A 22654-nucleotide genomic window follows, 5' to 3' on the forward strand; every position below is an offset into this window, starting at 1 on the left:
CCTGTTGCCACAGCAATAGTTTACTTCTTAATTAAATTAATTGTTCCCATTGCAGACATATTATTACTAGTCTCCTTGTTTCTAGGTTCCCTCTGCACCTGTCAAAAATGTAACTCCAAAAAATTCTTCTTTTGCTCAAGTTTTTCAGAGTAAACAATTGCAATTCAAGGAAATCCTAACTTCATCACAATTGACAAGGTCTTTTGTGACTGATTTTAATTTATCTTTATGGGTTTAGCTAATATTGCTTTCCTACAATTAATTTCTGCTGCAACATAAGAATTTCTTTTTTTTTTCTTTTTGCCTTCTTTCTGTTATAAGTATTTTCTACACAAGAAATGCTTTCCCAGCAGAGCACCTAATTTATCTTTAATGCTGGAAATCCTAAATGCCTTTACCATATCCTGAGCTTCTGAAGTGAATTATTCTTACTCTTCCATGCCAGTAGCAGTGGGTTTCCACTTCTCTTTAGAAAATAATTTTTGTTGGTGTTCATCTACACACCTGTAGATATATTCTAATTTCTGTGAGAAAAGTTACCTTCTTATAATTAACCCATAATATACAGGAAAAATCACATTAAAGGAAAAGAGTGTTGATTTCATTAAAAATCTGTTTTATTTCAAAGATTGAACATTGTGCTTCCAACATTACAATGTTCCTTACTTTACTGTGTAGAAAGTGGAAGTTTCTTTCAGCTTGTTTTGTAATTGTGTGTTTTTTGGAATCATAGGAGTTTACAAATAACATTCATTTAATACCCTCTAAACAAAATTTTGACTTAATTTTTTAACATTATATAAATTGCCATGGCAGCAACACATCTTTCCTCTAATTGAATGTACATTCTATACATACCACCATCATTCCCTAACAGCTTGGATTAAAACAGAATAATATCATATGTCCTTTCACCTCAGTCAGTGTAAAAAAGAATTAACAAAAATCAATTGCCCATTTATATGGACTTCAAATAACTGAATAATTCTAACTACATATTTTCAATATTCATTCCTATAAAGTTGTATTTAATCTAGTTACCAACACAGAGCTGTGTATTATTTAAATAGACCACATTCTTATTTGTTAGTCATTCGATATCTTCCTTATATTATGAAAATTTATATTTTGTCTGTTTTAAAAGAACCTAGATTATATATAAACCAAGTCTTACATAAGTAAGATTTCAGAATAAAATGACATAGAGGTAATCAAAGTAAGCCATTAAAGCTGGTGATAACAGGTTCCTAACATGAACTTGTGACATTCATTTCTTCTTATTTGGCTTCTGAGAATTATGGCAGGTAAAACAGAATTTTAAGCTTGTTGGCTTACATGGTCACTGGAAAATTATTGACCCTTGACTTCAATTTATATAATCTGAACTTGGCAGGAATGTGAATTTTGAGAAACTGGTTTAAAGAAAGACACAATCAGCACTCAGTATTGCCTATTAATATAGATGGAGCAAAGCAACTTATAGGAAAATCCAAGTGAAACAACGTAAAACAAACTCTAGGATTTTTCATAAGAGGTTGTGGAAACACTTATTAATGTGAGGTTGTGGTAAACAGCTCTATGTAGTTCTAAACTCTAAGCTTTTAAAAAAATTTGTATCATCTGAAGTTAGGCACTTTATGAAATAGCATTGTATTTAGCAGCTAATGGACAGTAATATTGAGAAATCCTAAGGGGAAAGCAAGTATACCTCACAGAAAAGCTATTTAGTAATAAATTTTATTAGATTTGGGAATACCTATCTGCATTCTAAGCAAAGAAAAAAATCCATGAGGCATCAAGTAATATAAATTTAAGGTATAAATGGATATATATTGAAGTAATGGAATGTATTTGAAAGGAAATTTCAATTACTTTATTCAGAATATTTCTTCTCTCAGTATTATCGTGAACTCTTTGTGACCTCATATAAAAGAGAATTTTGCAGAGGGTTACTAGTATGTCAAATTGGGTTTGATTCAAGGGACAGTTGGTGAACACTACATTGACTCTGGCTTGCGGGCTATGTGAAGTTAGTTTAGAAGATTTACTACCATAGATTGAATCTAGCAGCTCACCATAAACCCAATTTATCATTACACATTACTTTATCAGATAGTTCCACAAGGTAGAAAAATTATGCTGGAAGTTTCATTAAGTTTTTGGCATATGTGACTGGATTCTTAGAGTCTGTCGCCTCAACAAGAACATTTTATTATGGACTGACTTTATTTCCAACAGTTTGGTTGAACAAATGACTATATCTCTAATAAAAAGCACAAACATCATCCAGGAATTTTTCCCCCTAAATTGCTTATATTAGAAGGCAGAGTTCTACTTCTCTGTCCATTTTTCTAGTAATCATAAAATATAGAATTGTGTGCCAAAGCAAAAAAATTCTACCTGATGCTTTATGAAATAAGAGCATCAAAAGAAATATATGTATATATACACACACATTCTTTATTATCACACATTTATCACATGATGCAATAAAGACAGGGTAATTTCTCAGTTGTACAAAGGCTATAATTGTTGGTTGTCATACTGTATACTATAATAATCAGTTTATCTCTTTCTCAGAGCAAGCAAAATTAAGGCCATAACACTACAATTTTAAATCTTTTGTATTGTTAACTCTATTCAACAATTATTTTACAAGCAGAAGTGAAGATTTTCGCTTACCTTGTTTTCCTTTTTAAATTTATATAGAAGCTCTGGTGTACTATTGCACAATAGGATAACTATAGATAACAGTAAGTGTTATGCATTTCAAAATATCTGAAATATTTTGAGGGTTTTTAACCATAAAGAAATGATGGATCTTTGAGGAGATGGATATGTGTATCCTGATTTAAACATAGCACAATATATACTATACTTGTATCAAATATCATATTATCCTATTAACGTCCACTTTTTTGTTTTTTTTTACTCAGAAATCAAATTTAAAAAATATTAAAAACCACAAAAGTTAAATAAAATAAGCTAATACTTTTTAGAATAATTTGTTATGACAATGACTCCATTCCTCTATTACTACCAACTTCCCTTCTCTATTAACTGCTACTTTGCTATTTCAACTATTTGGAGGAAAACATGAGCAAATTAGTGATCACTTTCCTAATCTTCCTATGACTTTAGAGTCATCCTTCAGAATCTGTTGAAATACCCCTTCTCAATATCTCCTTGAAATCAAGACTAGAAAAAATTTGTCCTTATACATCAAACTACCAGTGAAATTCCCCTGTCTTTTAGTCTAACATGATACTGTAGCTTCTGAGAAAATCAAATTAGATCAGCATGGACACCTCAAAATCTATATGACTCTTCAGCTCCCTACCATACGCTTTTGTCCTTGATCTTAGGTTCAGTCATCTAACAAAAGAATGAATACTTCAAGCATTCTTTTGAGTAAATTTTGGCCAAAATGAGGATTGCAAAAAAGCATTTCTGATTATATTTACTCATTAGTTAATAAGTATCCAGCACTTAAGATAGTTTAGCTGAGGAAAATAAACCTAAAGTAGCATGATTTAACTAAATTCAAGAACTAGATTTTTTAAAGAATATTACCAAAATATTAGCTATAGTTGGTGATTGTGTAAAGTCCTCAAAGCTTTATATTTAGCCTATACTAAAATTATTAAAATTTCAACTTTTTCCTCCAGTTCTTTTTTACTCATTAAACACAATTTGTCATATGTTAACGGACAAATTTAATCTTGCTAATTGCTATTGTCTGGTTATGGTTTGATTATTTTCCTATTCATATACTGGAAGCTGGGTCTTCAGTGTGGCATTTTTCTTTCATTAGAGCATTATGGCGGCACATCATAGTTGGGTTCATCCTGACAAAATCGCACATATATGGGATTCGATTTCAATTCATGTTTCCCCCTCTTTCCTCCTCAACCCCCTCAATCTCCTTTCACTACTACTGGTCTTCCTTTTACTCATTTATTTATTTATTTGCTTTTTATTGGCTTTGACTGTTTAAGCTGGGTGGCAGAGGGCTTCCTAAAAACAGAGTAAGCTTTAATGAGCAATCACTTCCAAACTCTGCTTGCATGATGTATGTTGATGTTCCAATGAGCAACCAAGTTACTTTTGTGGTTAAAAAAAAATAGGAGTTGGAAAGGGGGTTGACTACAAATGCAATTATATGGAAATACAAAATTTCCTGGGCCCTTGCTCTCACATTCTGCAGCACTTCTCTTGGCATCTCCTTTACCCTGTGCAGAGGCACTGTGGTTATGAAGTAGTAAATAACTGCCCATCAAACTCTAAAGAGTAGATTAAATTCTTACCACACATAGTGATATACTCTCTATCATAAGGAGAAACTTTGAGTTAATGGGCTTTTTAGTGGAAAGATTAAAAAACATCAATCTCCCCAATATGATAATTACTCCCATAAACTGTGAATGCAGAGGTCTTCACAATCATACACATAGATTGCTAAAATGGGAACCAAACAATAAATGGAAATAATCACTTGTAAATTAAGAAAAAAATGTAATAATTCTGTTTGAATTATGAAATGTGAATCAATCAGTTGCCATAAAATCTGGAAAACCCATTGACGTGTAGTCCAAAGGCTCATATGGTTCCTGGCTCTGTCTCTCATTCCTTTGGAGTTATTCCAATGCCCAAAGTGATGCCTACCACGATATAGGCACATCATAAATATTAGATGAATAGGTAAATGGAAAATGAAAACTAATTACTTAATGGGTGAACTACCTTTGCTGAATCTTGGTTCTAGCATTCAATAAATGTTATTTTGAAAAAAAAATCATATTTTCTGAAACTTGATTTTGTTCTTCATATAATAGAATACTACCTGTACAGTACTTATATCTGGTCAACTTAAATTGGAGTTATCTACTTAATGGATGGAGTTTTTGAGGTTAGAAACCACAGTACTTTTCTTTGAATGTATCTACCGCTCAGCACGATGTTTTGCATTATACATGTGCAAGATGCAAGATAACAAACAGAAAAACAGTGAGCTTAAACACAGCCATGCAAATGCTTACAACATTCAGTAAAATAACCCTCACCACACCTAGGAGGATAGCTGAAGAAAAATTAAGAATCATTCACACATAACCTAAAGTCCTTGATGTAACTTCTGATATCCAGCTGAGTTAATTTTTGGATTAAATTTTCATGTTGATTTTGTGCTACATGATCTGAAAATCAGATTGGAAATACTCCATTAGTGCTGATCAGATTTGATAGGCAAAACCTTAAATAGTATCTCTAAATTTAGGGAAAAAAAGAGCTACTAATTTGGAATACTTAAAATATATTTATTTGTTCAATCTAATTTATGTAAAATTTTCAAACCTGATTCATTGCTGAAATTTGGCTCACATCATTTTCGAAATGAATTTGTGTCTAAAAATGCTCCATCCAAAAGAGATTGGCTACATATGACTGAAGAGTGGATTCCAAAGTGTTTTTCAAATTTTACAAAGTTCCATAAGGATCTCTCATGATGAAAGAAAGCTTATACACAGGGATGGTGGGTCCTGTGAATTTTCAGTCTTCGGGGAAACACAGGAGATTGTAAAATGAGGTCAAGTTTCTGTGCTGAGGGAATGGTTATTGTACATTTTCTTATCTCAGCAGTTAAGAAACTGCTTCCAAAATGACTACCCAGTTCAGCTCAGCCCACGCATTGAAACTTAACTGACAAGTTGGCACATATAAGTGGACATCTTGTACCCACATTTAGTGCATGTTTAGTTCCCTGAGTATATTGGCACTGAAACTATATTTTCAAGGCCCTCCACAGTCAAGCCTCAGGTGATATTTCTCTTCCATTTCTACAAGGTAATTGTAAGGAAAGTTTCATAAGCTCATAAACAGCAAACTTCTGTTACTATATTTTATAGAAATCCAACTAAGTAAAACAAGAAAATGAAGTGACGATTTGAGGAATAAGATTTTTTTATAATTTCATTTTTTTTCTTTAAGCGATTAATCTTATTTTAAGCAGTGGAAGAGATTGTAGTGACAGAACAGGCATTATTCAGTTGTCCCCTTTTCTGTGGAGGATGCATTTCCTGACCTCTGTAGATGCCTAAAAGCATGAACAGTATTTAACCTTATATGTGATATATTTTTTCCTGTACATATATATCTATGATGAAGTTTAATTTATATATTAGGCACTAAAAAATTAAGAACAATAGGACAATTATAACAATGTACTATGAAAAAGTTATATGACCTATCTCTCCCTCTCAGAATCTTATTGTATTGCATATCTTAGCACAAAATATTTTTTTCTTTTCTTAAGAACTTTCATTGTTTCACTTAAAGTGATCGCTTTATGGCATATCTTTGGCATCACTCTCTTGTACATCAGGGCCATTATTAAATAAAATAGGGCTTCTTGAATGCAAATGCTGAGAAGCCTGCTAAGTGGCTTATGGGTGGGAATGGTAGACACTCTGAACAAAGGGATGCTTCATGAACCCAGTTACAAATTATGTTGTGAGGGATAGCATGAGACTGTATCTTTCTATTCAGAATGATGTACCATTTAAAATTTATGGATTGTTTATTTCTGGAATTTTTCATTCAATACTTGTGGACCATAATTAACAACAAGTAACTAAAACTGCTGAGAGATGAGAGATTCCTATGTGTATGTGTTTTTTTTTTTTGTGTGTGTGTGTGTATGATACACATACTAAATAAAGGAGACTATAGTAAGACTCTATGCGTTATATGTTTCTAATATATAGAACACATGTGTAAAAGATTAAATTGTAATTATTTAGATTATTTCCAAAATGATGCATATTAATTTCTGTCTTAAATATTTTTTGCACAAAGCATGATATGAACATTTAAACATTTAGGGTCATTAGCAGTGAGGGATGAGAGTGGACTTTTCATTTTAATTTATTTTAATGAAAAGATAAATACGGAAAATATTATTTTTGTATATGCAATTTATATATTCAAATATATTATATATTCATACACATATTTATTACCAGAAAATGAAGAATTAAGTGCATATTGATCATAATAAACTTTGTCTTTTCAAGAAAAAATTACATTCATTTTTTGACATAAAATATCATTTCTAATCTGTCCTAAAAGAATTGTTGATTAAAACATTTTCTACTCAGAAACTGGACAAATAGTCACAGTAATATAAAATGATTGTTAAAGCTTCTTCCATTTTGTGTTATAACTCTTAGTATTTTATAAGGTAAGTAGTCCATAAATGGTTTATTTTCTCTATGCAATGTATCAGTGTGTATATACATATTTTAGAAACAAATTATAGGTACTTTTAAAGGTCTTAACATGTAGAAACATGGAAAAGAAACCTAAGTTTATCGTGTTTCAGGCCCTAAGTCACCAATAAAGTCACTTTTGACCATTTAACTGTTTTAGTAGACTGAATTTTATAACTCATACTTTTCTGTCTTTGCCTTGGCTAAGAAATATCTGTTAGCCAAAATGTGTAACCCATGTCAAATAATTATACAAGAGAATAAGAGAATGCAATTTATGTTTTAATTTTATATTTATGTTTACTCAAATATTTGTTTTCCCACTATCCTACAAGCATTTGCATAAACATATTCAAATATTTTTTGAATGAAGAAAGGCCAATGTAATTAAATAAGAACATTTTGAAAAAATGACTTAGAATAATAGTTCTAATGTAATGATGGACAAGTTAATACAGCAGAAAGGGCAAAGTAGCAGGAGCCAGGAAAATTCCAATTGTAAAACTTGGCTTGGCCCTGCATTAGTCAAAAGACCTAGACAAGTCATGTCACATATCTTAGTTTCTTACTTGAAAACTGAGGATACTACACAATTGTGAAAGTGAGTTTGGAAATGTTTTAAGAATCTTCATATACTTTAAAGATATAAAGTGCTATTAAGATGTCTTATTAAAGAATTTTAAAGACAGCACTGTTGGAAGGTATGGATTTCCTGCTGGATCCTATTCATTTGCACTGTTAGCATCAGCTACAATTGAATGAGCAGTCATTCTGCTTGATCAGTTTCCATAGATTGTACTTTTGAACTTTGTTCAAATATTGCTAACTTGCATTGTCTTCCCTTGTTCCTTGAAGAAATAATGACTCTTTTGCAGGAAATAATGAGCATAACTGCTCTTCAAAAATCCTCATTTCATATTCCAATAAAAATTTTAAAAATCAACATTTTAGTGTATCATATTTGCTCTCTGATTGTTCCCTCCTTAAGCCCCTGTCATCCATCCAGCAGTTAAAGGAGTCAAATGATTTATGTATCACTTAAAGAACGCATGGAGATCAGATAATGAGATGTACTAAGTAAGAATAAGGGCCAACACCATGCTATTTTGCAAGAATACCTCTTAAAATTTAAAAAATTCACAAAATTGGAAGAAAACAGAGACTAAAATAGCCTGTAATGAAGCCCTCATTGTGCAGAACAAAAATTAACTTATTGCAAAATAGCATGCAGAGAAAACAGTCTTTTCCATTTATGGTGGCCATGTGGGAAATTTGTGTTCCTATTTGAGAGAACAGTTACAAAACACCTACAATTTCCAAACAGCCATGTCAAGTATACACTTTGTTATGATTCTGATAGCACTTACTCTGAGTAGGACATGCTCTACTTGAGAATGCTCATCAGCATTGTCTAATAAAAAAGGCCATCTTTTTTTTAAGAGATAGAATGCCAGATACTTTTCTTTTGAATACTTAAATATTTAAGTTGCTAAAATAAATTTTAAATAGAGTTTTAACCCAAGCAAACCAATGATCATCATGGTCTAATTTAGATTATTTACCTTATTATGTTTAAAATTTGATTGTTCCATTTAGTTCTTATTTGAACAGTAATATTGAAGTTCTGTAGTCAAGAAGCTGTCATCTAATGTATTTGCATCTTTTGTTCTAGTTTAAAAAGTGCCTTGAGGTACATATTAATTAGGAAATAAAGCAAATATTTCATACTTTCATATAGAGAGTGATGCATAAGGAATTTGTTTAAAGATATTTTATGTATATTGAAAACTACATAGAAGAAATCCTTACTAAAACACCTTATTAAATTGCTATGTAACATAATAGAGAATCACAATACTTGAAGATGTTGTGATTTTAATTATGAAATTTAGTTTGAAATGAACATGGAGAATCACATTTTAATGACATGTTAATACAATTTTTCTTATATTGTATACTGATTATACAGTAGATGTTTAATTAATTACATAGTCAATTATATTTGAAATAAAATAACTAATTTTGCTATTACATCATTGAAGACATACTTTTGTGGGCCATATGGCATAATTAAAATTTTTGGGTTGTCTCTTCTCTATATTGACATTTAAAATGTTTTCTTTAGATTGAAACATTACATATTAAATAGCTGTTCATAATTTTTCACCTGAACCACCACAGCTATCTTTGGAATTAAGAACATGATGTTTTCTGTAATAGATTTATTCCATGGCCAATGGCAGTTCATCTCAGTACAAAATGGTTTAAAATGCAGTGTTTTAATGAATTGTGAGCTTCAAATAACACAAAGCTTTATTTGTTCTATAAATAGTTTTTCAAAAACCTTCTTAAAAGAGTTTAAATTGTTCATTTTGAACATTGTATTTAATATAAGTATTAATGCTGTCTGTATATTTGTCATTTCCTAAACATAGATTTTTTAGTTTTATATTTTAATTGATAGTAAAATGATCAATTTTGGTTTATAATGTTGTATTTATCCCTCTGTTATGATTTTTAAGTATTCAGACAACAGGAATTCTACTTTCAGGTGCTTTTCCTCCAATTTCTTCTGTGTATCCATTAATTTATGTGTCCCATGACTTTTAAATATGACCAAATGCACCCTCTAAATTAGGTGGTATGCATTTTTATGGGATAACATTCATCAAAGTGACATATGATATTATTAGATAGATAATACAAAAGCATATTTTTATAGGTGAAATAATCAGAGTAACATTATAATCCTCATGGTTGAAATGCAAAGAATTGAGGCAGCCTACCTGAATTGAGTAGCAAATATCTGCCCACATATCTAAAATGACTTTTTATATTTTGAATACACAGCAAATATCATGAAAGCTGTGCTTGCAAACTTATAAGAATTTGTAAAATTAGTGGAGTAGGAAACATAGCGGATTATCTTTTTAAATAAACCTTCTAACAAGAGCATTCCATGATGGTTCTTTAGATTAAGTAAGATTCTCCCTGAAGTCAGAGTCAAAAAACACAATTATCTCTGAATGCTTTGAAATATAGCAATACTTAATACCATAACATTTCTAAAAATTTTACAAAAATAAAATGACCTATATTATTAGGATATACTTATGTATTGATCTGACAAGAGAGGCAAACTACTGTTTTCAATGAAATGTAAATATGATGAGAGATAAAAAGACAGAGGAGTCAGACCCAATAAAGTAGAAATGCTAAGCACCATGAGCACAAATTAGGTGATATGAAACATGAAATATAGCATCCTTAGGAAATATGAATAGTTTGTTTAGTCTGAGAATTAATATAGAAAGAAGACATGTGGGTTAAAGAGGGGGATCCTAAAGTCTTAAAGGCCAGCTAAAGATCAGAAGGACCTCACATGATTATATTTGGCCTTTTGTATGTGAGGGTTCTGTATCTGTGAATTCAACCAAGTGTAGACAGATAATATTTGGAAAAAAATTCTGTCTGTAATGAATATGTATGGATGTTTCCCTTATTATTGCCTTGTCATTGTTCTGTAAATATTATAACAACTATTTATGGAGAACTTATGTTATATTAGCTATTATGAATAATCTAGAGATGATTTAAGGTATACAGGAAAAATCATAGGTTATATGCAAATATTTGCCATTTTATATTAGTCACCTCAGCTACCATTGATTTTGGTATAAGCAGTAAATTCTACAGTCAATTGCCCATGGATACAGAAGAATAGTATAATTATTTAACATCATGTCTATAGAAAATCGTGGATGGACTGCATTGGTGTTTTCATCAATATAATAAAATTAACAACTTTGAAGTTTAGGGAAGTCACTCAGCATTATGAAATACGAATTCGAATATGGTTAACACTGGAGTCATTGGTGGTTTTACTAATCCAGTTATGAAATAAAAATTGGAAGGATGGAGATGAAGAAGAGAATATTAAAAGTGTTTGGGAGCTAGAGATGATGGCACTTGATGAAGGATTGGTGTTTTGGGAAAAATAGGAAGATTAGAATAAATTAGTTATGAATTTAAAGTTGGAAAATGGCCTTTCAAAAAATGGTTGTGAATGGATGAAATTTAGGATACTAAAGAAAAGATGAGAATCAATACAAGGGGGTTCTAAGAGCTCTTTGGGAAGACTTGTATTATTGAAGCTGAGAAATTTCTGCATTTTTCAATATTTTAAATATTATTAATTCATAGTTTTGTGTGTGCTTACAGTTTAACCTGTGATAAGCATCCGGATGACATTGAGAGGATGTGTTCTTATTTATTTATTAATTTTGATAGCCAAAAATTTAAATTTGTTAAAACTTAATTTATTGCCATAAAATGAAAACTCTTTGCACTTTTTTCAATCATTAAATGTTGTCAACCTTCAAATAATATCAGGAATAATCAGAGACTATGGTATTCTTCAAGTTTGTTTTATTGTTCTGTAACATGCACTAACCATTATTAAAATAATTTAAAATTTGAAAATTATATTTTAAGAAGTTTACCTTTTTCATTTTCTGTCAATACTAGTATTTATTAATAATAATTATCCATAAATACGTTCCAGCTATTTATTCTTATAGTATTCAGGCATAGCTTATTAGATTTTCATGGTTTTGATGGGTAGTCATTGTTTTATGCCTTTTGTTTCAGTGAAATATTTTATTGATACAGAGGACTAAATCAAAATATTACATTATAATGCACACCTTACTTTTAAAATAAAGACACACATTCTAAACTGCAATGCATTTTCTGTTAAGTAGGCATTATAAGTTTTATTTCAAATCAGGTTTGATCATTAGTTTATTATATTCATATCTCATCCCTCTATTGATAAAGAAAGAAGAAGCATACATACATATATATAAAATTATTTAACTATTATTTAAATCATTGTAAATGTTTTAAAAACTCATTTGTAGTTTTATATTATTTTTAGTTTTTTATTGTTACAATTAAAGTAGAAAAATTTCAAGATCCAATTACCAATATTTGCTTGCAATGAGAAATATTGAGGATATCAAATTTTATTTAATATCATTTTATAAAAAGTATATATTTTTCTGAGATACTTAGTCTGAAGTGTTAATTAATTTAATCTATTTATGTAACACCTCCTTTATGGAGGGAAATACATGAAGGTTGTTGTATATTTATTCAAAGACTTTTACAAAGTTATAATGTCTCCTTATACGAAAATTGTTATGTAATTGAAGGTCCATATAATAGCAAATGAAGAAATTAGTGATGGCACAGGGAGCAATGGAATAGGGAACAGAAATATTTTAGTTTAAATTATACCTCTAACAATAATTCTTAGAGTTGTGAAGACAATTAATATGATATATATTAAGAATGTTTTTATATGTATTTTTTTATTTGTTCTACTCAGTTACACATGACAGCAGAATGAATTTCAATGCATTATACATGAATGGAGTGCAAAATTTCAATTATCTGGTTGTACATGATGTAGAGACACAACATTCATACACTCATACATGTGACTAGGGTAATGATGTCCATCTCATTCCACCATCTCTCCTGCCCTATGACCTGTCCCCATCCATCCTTTGCCCAATCCAAAATTCCTCCATTCTTCCCATGCCCCCCCACCCCCATCATGGATCAGAATCTACTAATCAGAGAAAGCATTCAACTTTTATTTTGGAGGGAATTGGCTTAGTTAACTTAGCATGATATTATCAAATTTCATCCATTTTCCTGCAAATGCCATAATTTTATTCTCTTTTAATGCTGAGCAATATTCCTCTGTGTGTGTGTGTGTGTGTGTGTGTGTGTGTGTATCAGTTTCTTTATCCATTCCTCTATTGATGGGTATCTGGGTTGGTTCCAAAGTTTACCTATTATGAAATAATAGTAATATATCATTAACATAGTATTTTATAATAGTATATGATAGTTTATATATATTATAGTGTATAGTATATATATAATATATATTAGAGTATAATAAAATATACTGTATTAAATATATTATATATATTATATATGTTATAAAATATATATAAAAATTCAAGAGGTGGAATTATCCATATCCATAATATTATATTTTGTATAAAATAACATCTATAGCAGTGTGTGTATATACACACACACACATATGTGAATAAATATATATACTTTATAAACATGTGGCTGTGTTTCTATATTATGCAACTTTCTATATCAATTAGGAATCCTTTTCTTTGATATTTATTATATAACATTAAATAACTGTTTTACATCTCTAGATAAAATTGAACTCTACAAGAGCTACAGGGTAATGATGATAATTAGTTTCATGAAATTATTTAACACTGTTTAAGGACTTACTATGTTTCAAACATTACCTAATCCTGTGAGACAAGTACTCATTATTCTTATTTTATAACTAAAAGAAGTTTCATGACTCAAGATTTTTAAGTAAGTTGTGTAAGGTCACACGTACTAAGGGTTTTTAAAGAATGTGTGACTTCACTCCACTGCTGAGGTAGGAGGTTTGCAAATTCAAGGCCAGTCTCAGGAACTTAGTCCCTAAATAAGAGCAAGACCCTGTCTCAAAGCAAGAACTTAAAATGGTTGGTTATGTAACTCAGTCGTAAGGTGCCACTGGTTTCAAACTCCAGTACTTCCCTCTAATAAAGAACATGTTTAATTTAAATATGCCTCCTCCTACATTTTTTTTTATAAAAATGATTCCAAGTAACATGAACAATTTGAAACAAAATAATTCCTATACCAGTTGGTATTGTTTTTATTGGGCAATCACTGCCCCCAAATACTGAGCAAATATTTACCACCCAGGTGTTGAATCTATTTATCTATCTATTTATTTATTTATTTGGCTTTTTGTAATACACAAAATGAGCTTTTACTGAAAATGAATAATTACTTAGTATCTAACCAGAACAGACAGTACATGTCAACTCAGGCTTTGATCTCCTTTTTCAGTGAGTGTTTTATGATTGGCATGTAACTCTAGTGAGTTTTGCCTGAATGACAGTTGTCAACTATCAGTGTACCATATGCTGTGATGGGTAGATTTGCTGTCAGCTGCCAGTAGGCCATCTGGAGTAATGCTTACTAAGTAGTCTAAGATTGCTCAGAAGTACAGGTGAGAGCCAGCAGCTGCTGGTATAGGTCTTAAAACTTTTACACCAAAACCTAGGTGTGACCTTAGCAATTTAGCATCTTACATGCATAATAAAAGGTTATTCTTTTAATATATGTTATGATCAAATTTAGTAAGACTTAGATTTCACAGTGAAGCTCTTACTGATATGCTATCAGGAAGATACCTTGATATACTTTATGGAAAAAATGGTCATAGATTAAGTGAGAGTGTGAATACTAGCCAAAAGCTGGCTGCTGGTTTATATATGCCATTGTGGCCATTAAAAGAAAGATTGCCATTTAAAACAGGCTTGCTTACTGAATCTTTTTTAAATGCTTCACAAACAAGATATACAGAGCAATATAACTGATAAAATAAAAGCAATACAAGAAACTCAGTAATAATACAGTTTGTGAAGTTTTCTCTTATAAGCCTAATTTAATTTTCTTAATTTAATGGAATCTTAGCTTTCTAAAAATGTTTGAGATATATGCAGAGCTTTGAAATCTGTGACACTTGGAAGAGTCAGGGACTTGGTCAGTTTTCTTTGCCAATCTGTGGATATAGAGGCAGAAGGAAAATGGAAGCTTAGGAGACAATTTGGATTATAATATAGCTCAGTCCTCTGCTAGTCAGTTTTCTGTCTCTGTGACAAAATACCCATGATAAACAACTGAGAGCACAAAATTTTATTTAGGCTCAGGTTTTTAGAAGTTTCAGGTCAAGATCAGCTGAACCCATTGCTTAGGCACTGAGGCTACAAAGAGTATTATGGGGCAGGAACTTGTGGCAGAGGAAAGCAAAAGAGAGAGAGGAAGTGACTGGGGACAAAACATACCCTTCCAGGGTGTGCCCCAGTGATATGCTTCTTCCAACCAGGAAACTTCAGTTTTCATCACCCTCTAATAGTCCTTTCAATTATACACATCAATTCTTTGGTCTATTGATCAAGTGAGAAGCCCCCATGATGGAGCCACTTCCCCAAAGCTTCTCCTCTGAACACTGCTGTATTTTGAACCAAGCCTTTAACACATGAGCCTTTGGGAGAATTTTTACATCCAAACCATAACAAATCTTATCAAGTTTAATTTTTAATTTTCTTCTCTGCCTCTAGGAAAACTATATTCCGCTTGAGGTAGATACAAAGATGTCATTGTTAAATCTGAAAAACTAGCATTTACTTATTCAATGCACAATAACAGGTATTTATGCAGTAGGTGAGACACCTGTCTGTGTTTATGAAGCTACACTGCTATGCCATTCAGTCTCCTTTTTAATTAAGAGTAGACCACTATAAGACATCTGGAAAAGAAGGAAATATGAAGCAATGATTTTGAAACAAACCTACATAATTTCCACCGGAAAAATTCTAGTATTTAGGATGATTTTTTTTTTTTGTAGTTTGTGTTAAAAGAAAAAACACACTATTTGTACATTTCTTAAAAAACACATTTTTTTTCTTAGCAAAATTATGCAGAATTAAACACACAAGTCCTTTGAATATGCTTGGGCTTTTAAAGTAGATAAATATAAGCAAAGCAAGTGATAGAGAAGGCAAGAGTATGGACTTCATAAAAAGAAAAACTAACTCAGAGAAATGAGGTTACTTTTGATATGAGAATTGATTACTCCAAACTTAAAGTTATATCAAATACTTCTCAACAAAGATGAATTTTTCCAACTTTAAAATGCAAACGGCAGCCGAATTTAGCAGGGATACCAGATTAAGTAGGAAAAATATTCATATGCAAGGTAAAGTTTATACAGTGGTCTCTCAAGTATTGGTTTTAGTATTATACCATTACCTGATATAAAAATGCAAGAGGTGGAATGATCCATATCCATAATATTACATTTTGTATAAAATGGCATTTATATATATGTTAACAAATATACTTATATATCTCTTTCTATATTATTTGTATGTACAGGTATGTGTACATATATATTCTTGAATATATATTCAAAAATAGTATAACTTAATAAGATTAACAAAAAAGTAAATAAAATTATAAATGAATTATGATTGTAATCACATGTACAGCATATGTTTTAATATATTTTAGAATAATTGAGTCAGCCTGGTATTAGTTTAATTAAATTTTTTACACCTTCTTGATTAGACTGCTAGTTTAATGACATCTTCCACACTTGGAGCTGTGAAGTGTGGCTCATTTTAAAGTTCTGTAATGAGAAAGAAAATGTAAATCTGATGAACATCTCAGCAGACGAAAAACAATTTTTAGTCTTAACTGTGGAAAAACAACAGAATCCAGAGGTGATTAGCATTAAAAAAAAAAAAACAACAAGTTTACTGTGAGCCTGATGTAATTGACCATTAAATAGGTGAAAACCCTAAAAGAGCTTATACTCTATGGGGATATACCTCAGTACTTGAAGAATAAATCAGCATATTATCCAGCATTAGGAAAGAGAGAGAGAAAGAGAGGTGAGAGGAGAAAGAAAAGAGAGATATAGAGGGAGACAAAGAGATTTGTGCTATTTTAGCAATTGTAAAGGTAAGCAAAGAGAATAATCTGGTGACTTTGGTAGGAAATCCAGGAAGGAATAGTCATTTAATGTGTTATGAACTATATTCAAGGCCTGGGATGAAGCATGATTAGATTTTCCTCTGTTTGGCACTTTAATACTTCAGTAATTCCTTTATAAAGCAAATATTTGAACAAGTCTAATGAGCTGACTGTAAGCTGCCAACAAGCTCAGCAGCAATTTTTTATTTACTAGACAATTATCATTGGTCTCTGGAATTGGTTTTATTTATAGCATGAACTCTGAAAATCTTATCTAAATGCTTCTTTTTATATTGTTTTGAATTATATGAATTTCCATGTCAAAAAATAAGCCTCATATAGAGGTGTTTTATTGTATTAAGTCAGAGAAAATGAATTCACTTTGACTTTGTATTTTAACTCAGAATGCAAGTTGAAAGTACTACCACAAGTGAATCTTTATTGTTTTGGATTGGATGAGACTGGTAATGCAAATATTTACATTATGGTAGAAAGGTATTATGAAAGTGGAATCACCATGCTACACAGTCAAACTGTAGAAAGGGTAGTATATCTTACATGTTCACTTATTTCTAAGAGGATTTTTACTTCAATATGTTTTAGTTTATTAATATGTCTATTTATTTATTATTTGTTCTTTGTAGATATACATGGCAGTAGAGTGTATTTTGATATATTATACATATATGGAGTAGAACTTCCCATTCTTTTAGTTGTACATGATGTGGAGTTACACTGGTCGTGTGTTCATATATAAACATAGGAAAGTTGTGTCCCATTCATTCTGCTGTCTTTCCTGTTTTCATTCCTTCCTTTCCCTTCATTCTTCTTTGTCTAATCCAATGAACTTCTATCCCTCTCCCTTATTGTGTGTTAGCATCTGCATATCAGAGAGAACATTGCTTCAGTTTTTGAAGGAAAGTAAAGCAGCAAATATTTAGTACATAAATCATTTTAATGGTGTTTGTATACCATTTGTGAACAATAAAACCTCACCAACTCTAGGTACAAACTCCTGGCTAGTTCTTGCTTGCACTGTGTGGCCTGTGTCAAGGTTTCCTCACTTTATTATATGCAGGTGTCCTATGTAAGAGGGGTACTAGAAAGGGCAGGCAAGTGTCAGGGAGCATCCATATAGACTCTTCCCTGTCTGACTGCTGGTGTGTTAATTTTCTTTGGAAAATTAACAGTGTTCAACCCTTCTGTTCAAGTGGTGGGTGAATATTTCTGTGATGGATCACTGCCACTGAGACTCACTTATGAGCACTACTGTTGTTTAGAAATAATAGTTCTGAACAGTTAACTAAAAATACAATAACATCTCATAATGCCTAAGGGAGAAAAAAGAAAAAAAAAAATGCTCTCAAGATTTATTTATAGACATTTTGATTTAGATTTCTATTTTTGACAATACTTAATATTCTATTACTCTCTATGATGAACTCACAGCTTAATAAGTAATGAACATATCACTTTCAAGTAATGTTATTTAATTGTTCCTCATAAAGTCCCTGGATATGATCATGATGTTGCCATCAATTCTTCATTTTGAATTCAGTGTAGGTCTTTAATGCTAAGGAAAAAATATATATAATTTTTGTACTTCTAAAAGAGCAAGACTTTTTAAGTCAGTAATTCAGCTTTATGTAATTAATTTATCAAATTCTGAAAAAAACATATTTTTTGTTAGAGAAGTTCAGATTTGAGGATTCAACATTTCATCAATATTTGAAAAAAAGAAAAAAAAATACAAAATAGAGCAAAGAAATATATGTTCCAACTCTTCTCTGAAACCTGGAGGGTGTATTCCAAAACTGAAAATATAACAGTGGACTCACCTACTATATACATATGATGTGTGTGTGTGTGTGTGTGTGTGTGTGTGTGTGTGTGTATATGTGTATATTATATCTTCTATATACTCTGATTCTAAGAAAAAAAATTGAGTTTGTGTAAGCTTACTATAGATATATTCCCACTTAAATTTCATTTCTTTGATTTTTGGACATAATGCAACATTCTTAACAATTGTTATCTCTCTACATTAATAGGAGAATCTTTGAAAAACATCTTACCTCTGAATAAAAGATATTGCTACTTTTAACTCAGCAACCATTGTTTTATTTGAATATTAGTGGTTTTATCCTGAAGTAAAGCAAAAGAAAAGAAGGAACAATGCTAGTATGTCTTTACGTAGAAATATGACCACAATCTTCTTTAAACAGGAACTGAGTATTAGTCATCTTTCAATCTAAGTCCTGGAGCATTGTTGGTATCTTGTGAACAATTCTATTGAGTGAATTCTTGAATTTCTTAAATCATTCTCCTTAATAAACTATACTATGATGTCTCGATCAATTTTTAATATATACTGTCTTTAACAATAATAATGTATATGTTGTTATTGGCAACATGGACAAAGTTAACTATGTAAGAAAAATTAAAATGAAGGTAGACTATAAATGAAATGAACATATTTGACTGTATCCCTGTTGTTATACTTTAGCATCATCTTCTTAAAATTGCTCTCTAAAAATGGAAGTGGTATTTTGTTATCTTCATTAGTTGTTATAGATAAAGAATTTATCAAAAAAATACAGTTCATAGCTCTTCTATCTAGATATGCTTACCATCACAATAAGATGTTATATTTAATCATCCAAAGTTGCCAACATTATTGTCAGTATTACAAAGAAAGCAAGAATAAAGAGGTATGTTGTAAAGGAGGAGAAAGGAAGAGAAAATGAAGCTGTAATTCAGTTTCAGGTGTAACTGTCATGGCCTTTAGCTGAGAGAGACCTACAGTATTGTATGAGGCAGAACTTACTTCCTAAGGTAGTGGATTATGTTGTCCATGGTAAATGCAACTTGGTCTCCTAGATGAAGAAGAGGTGAAATAACTTCTAGATTTAAAAATGTGGAAATGTTAAAGAAAATAATATATATTTATTATCTGTTAATGATAAAAGGGAAGAAAAGTAGGTTCTTCTTCCTTTAAGTCTGGGATGCACAGTGAGTACTCTTAAACGTGTTTTAACTGAGAGGGAACTCATAATTTTGAATGAATAAGAAAATGTAGGCCAAACTTGTTGAGTATTCAATGAAGTATAAGACAGGTAAGAAGTGAAGTCAGTTGAATCACTGGGGAGAAGGATTCAGTTGTGATTTTAGAGTCTGATAAGACATCCACTTTTTGGAGAATACAGTGCTTTACTCCTGGTTGAGCTAGCACAGCTCACCATTCATTTATATCTTGAATGACCAAGAAAAAAATTAACCAAAGTTAAGTGTAATTTTTAATGTGGGTTTGTTTCTAATTCATAATCACTCTTATCCTTAGCCAAGGAAGTATAAATTCTGAAGGAAAGTCAATATTAATTCTCAAAAGAGTTTATAACCAATTATGAAATGGATTGTGAATATATGATATATTATTGATTATTTGAAGGAAATTATTTGTGTTAATTTAAAATGTCATACAAATTATTAATTTTATGATTTTCATTAGAACCTCATTCTCAGTTATGTTTAAGGGTTTAAATATTATATGATGACAATCCTAGTTGTTTTTATTTGTCTAATTTTATTTTTGTCTATACTTGAGATTTACAATATAATATTTTGATATGTATAAGTGTAGTGAATAGATTACTATGCTGAAGAAAATTAATAAATCTATCATCTCCTAGTTATCTTTCTAATCTTTTTTGAATTGTTGTAATCTTGTTATAAATGGTCAATTCTAGTATTATTGATGTTCTCCTCTTTGTTAAGTCTTAAGAATTAACAACATCCTTATAACAAGTATTTTCAAATTTAATGCATGTGAAAACCATGAGAATTTATGTAAGATATTGATCCCCATTTCATCTTTAAATATTCTAAATTCAGTGCATTTGGAGATGATAGCAAGGGATCTATAGTTGTTTTACTAAACATTTGAAATTAGTAGGATAAACATGGTTCTTCCATTTCACTCAGATGTTTACTAAATTTAGCCTGAGACAGAATAAGAAAAATAGTAAACTTTGAGGAATATTAGAATTAGAAGCTAATCTCCCCATTTAGAAACCAATAACTGAATAAGAGTCCAGTAACATACATTGGGGGAGGAATTAATTTGAACTCATATTTCCACTTTATCAAATAAGGAAATAAGCTTAGTTAATAATTACTAGCTTTTTTACTTTGCTAGTAACTCTCATTGATTCTTTCATTAAGACTTATTTTATACATTTTCTTATCTTGATGGGACTAAGAATCACTGAAGATATTCCATATTTTGTCTAGATATACAGGTTCTGCAGCTTGGCTTCCTGCATTTGAATCCTGGCCCTACTGGTAACAATGGCAAAATTCTTTCATATCCCTGTGAGTTCTTTATTTCCTATCTTTTTTTTGTTTTAGGGATTTGGGTACCAGGGATTGAACTCAGGGCCACTCAACATTGAGCCACATCCCAGCCATATTTTATATTTTATTTAGAGACAGGGTCTCGCTGAGTTGCTTAGAACCTTGCTTTTGCTAAGGTTGGCTTTGAACTCTCTATTGGTCTTCTTGAGCCTCTCAAGCCACTGGGATTACAAGCCTGTGCCACCACATCTGGATATTTCCCATCTTTTGAACAAGAGTGATTGTGAAGTCTAAATGCATTAATACATAGAAATTATTTAGTAAAATTCAAGACACATAATAAAGTCTTCCAAAAAATAGTAGTTTCTGATCCATATTTCATCTTCAATGTTTTACTCATCATTATGAGGTCAGCATTTTCATCTTTAGAATTAAATAGAAATTGAATAATTCAAAGATGTTAAAAGTGGTGCCTTTTTTATTTGTAATCAATACATTTCAGTATAAATTAGAGTACCTATGACAGTTAGGTCAAGTGAATATAGAGCTGAAATTCTAATGTAGGAGTAGTTGGGAGCAAACCTTAAACAAGTAAATAATTTAAAAGTATATTTAAAATATGTTCAAATATCAAATCATCCAGTTTTCATCAAAATGTCTTGTATTAAATGAAAAGATAATTTTAAAATACTAATGAAAAGTAATTTCATGTAGGACACAATCATGAATTCACATGAAATAAAACAAAAATGGCATAGTGGGACCTTTACTAACTCCTAATTGAACCTCTTCATCAGTATTTCATGAGGTGAAGAAAATTAATACATAGATCTAAAGCTTTTTATAATTATCAGTAAGGCTATTAGAAATATGAACTCATATTTACAATCATTTACAATACATTTTATAAATGTATATGTTCTGTCCTGCTTCTTTGCTTATAATATAAAGCCATTAGAATAGAACACCATGTAAAATACTGCCATTTTTGTCTTTTTATCAACCTTTCCCCTTTTCTTTTTGCATAGTTTTTATAATATCCATAATTTATTATAACATCACTGTGGGGAAGTTTATTCAATTATGTTTTTATGAATAGAGCTTTTGGTAGAAAGAAAAAAAATGTGTGTCTTGTAGCATAGTGAACATCCCTAAGGTCAGAGCAGAGACCAGTGAGTTAGCAACACAACAGTAAAGTCAAGTATCCTAGAAATCAAAATAAGAGAAATATTCTCATCTTTGTTGAATACTGATGAGGTATCATATGACTTGAGGTCTGAAAATCATTTACTGGATTTTGTAATATACAGGTCATTTGTGATATGTACCCAAGTAGTTTATTGCTATGAAATTTTGTCTCAAACCCAAGTTGGATTTTACCCTCAACC

Source organism: Spermophilus citellus (assembly GCF_964194105.1).
Source record: "Spermophilus citellus genome assembly, chromosome: 2".
NCBI classification, from domain to species: domain Eukaryota; kingdom Metazoa; phylum Chordata; class Mammalia; order Rodentia; family Sciuridae; genus Spermophilus; species Spermophilus citellus.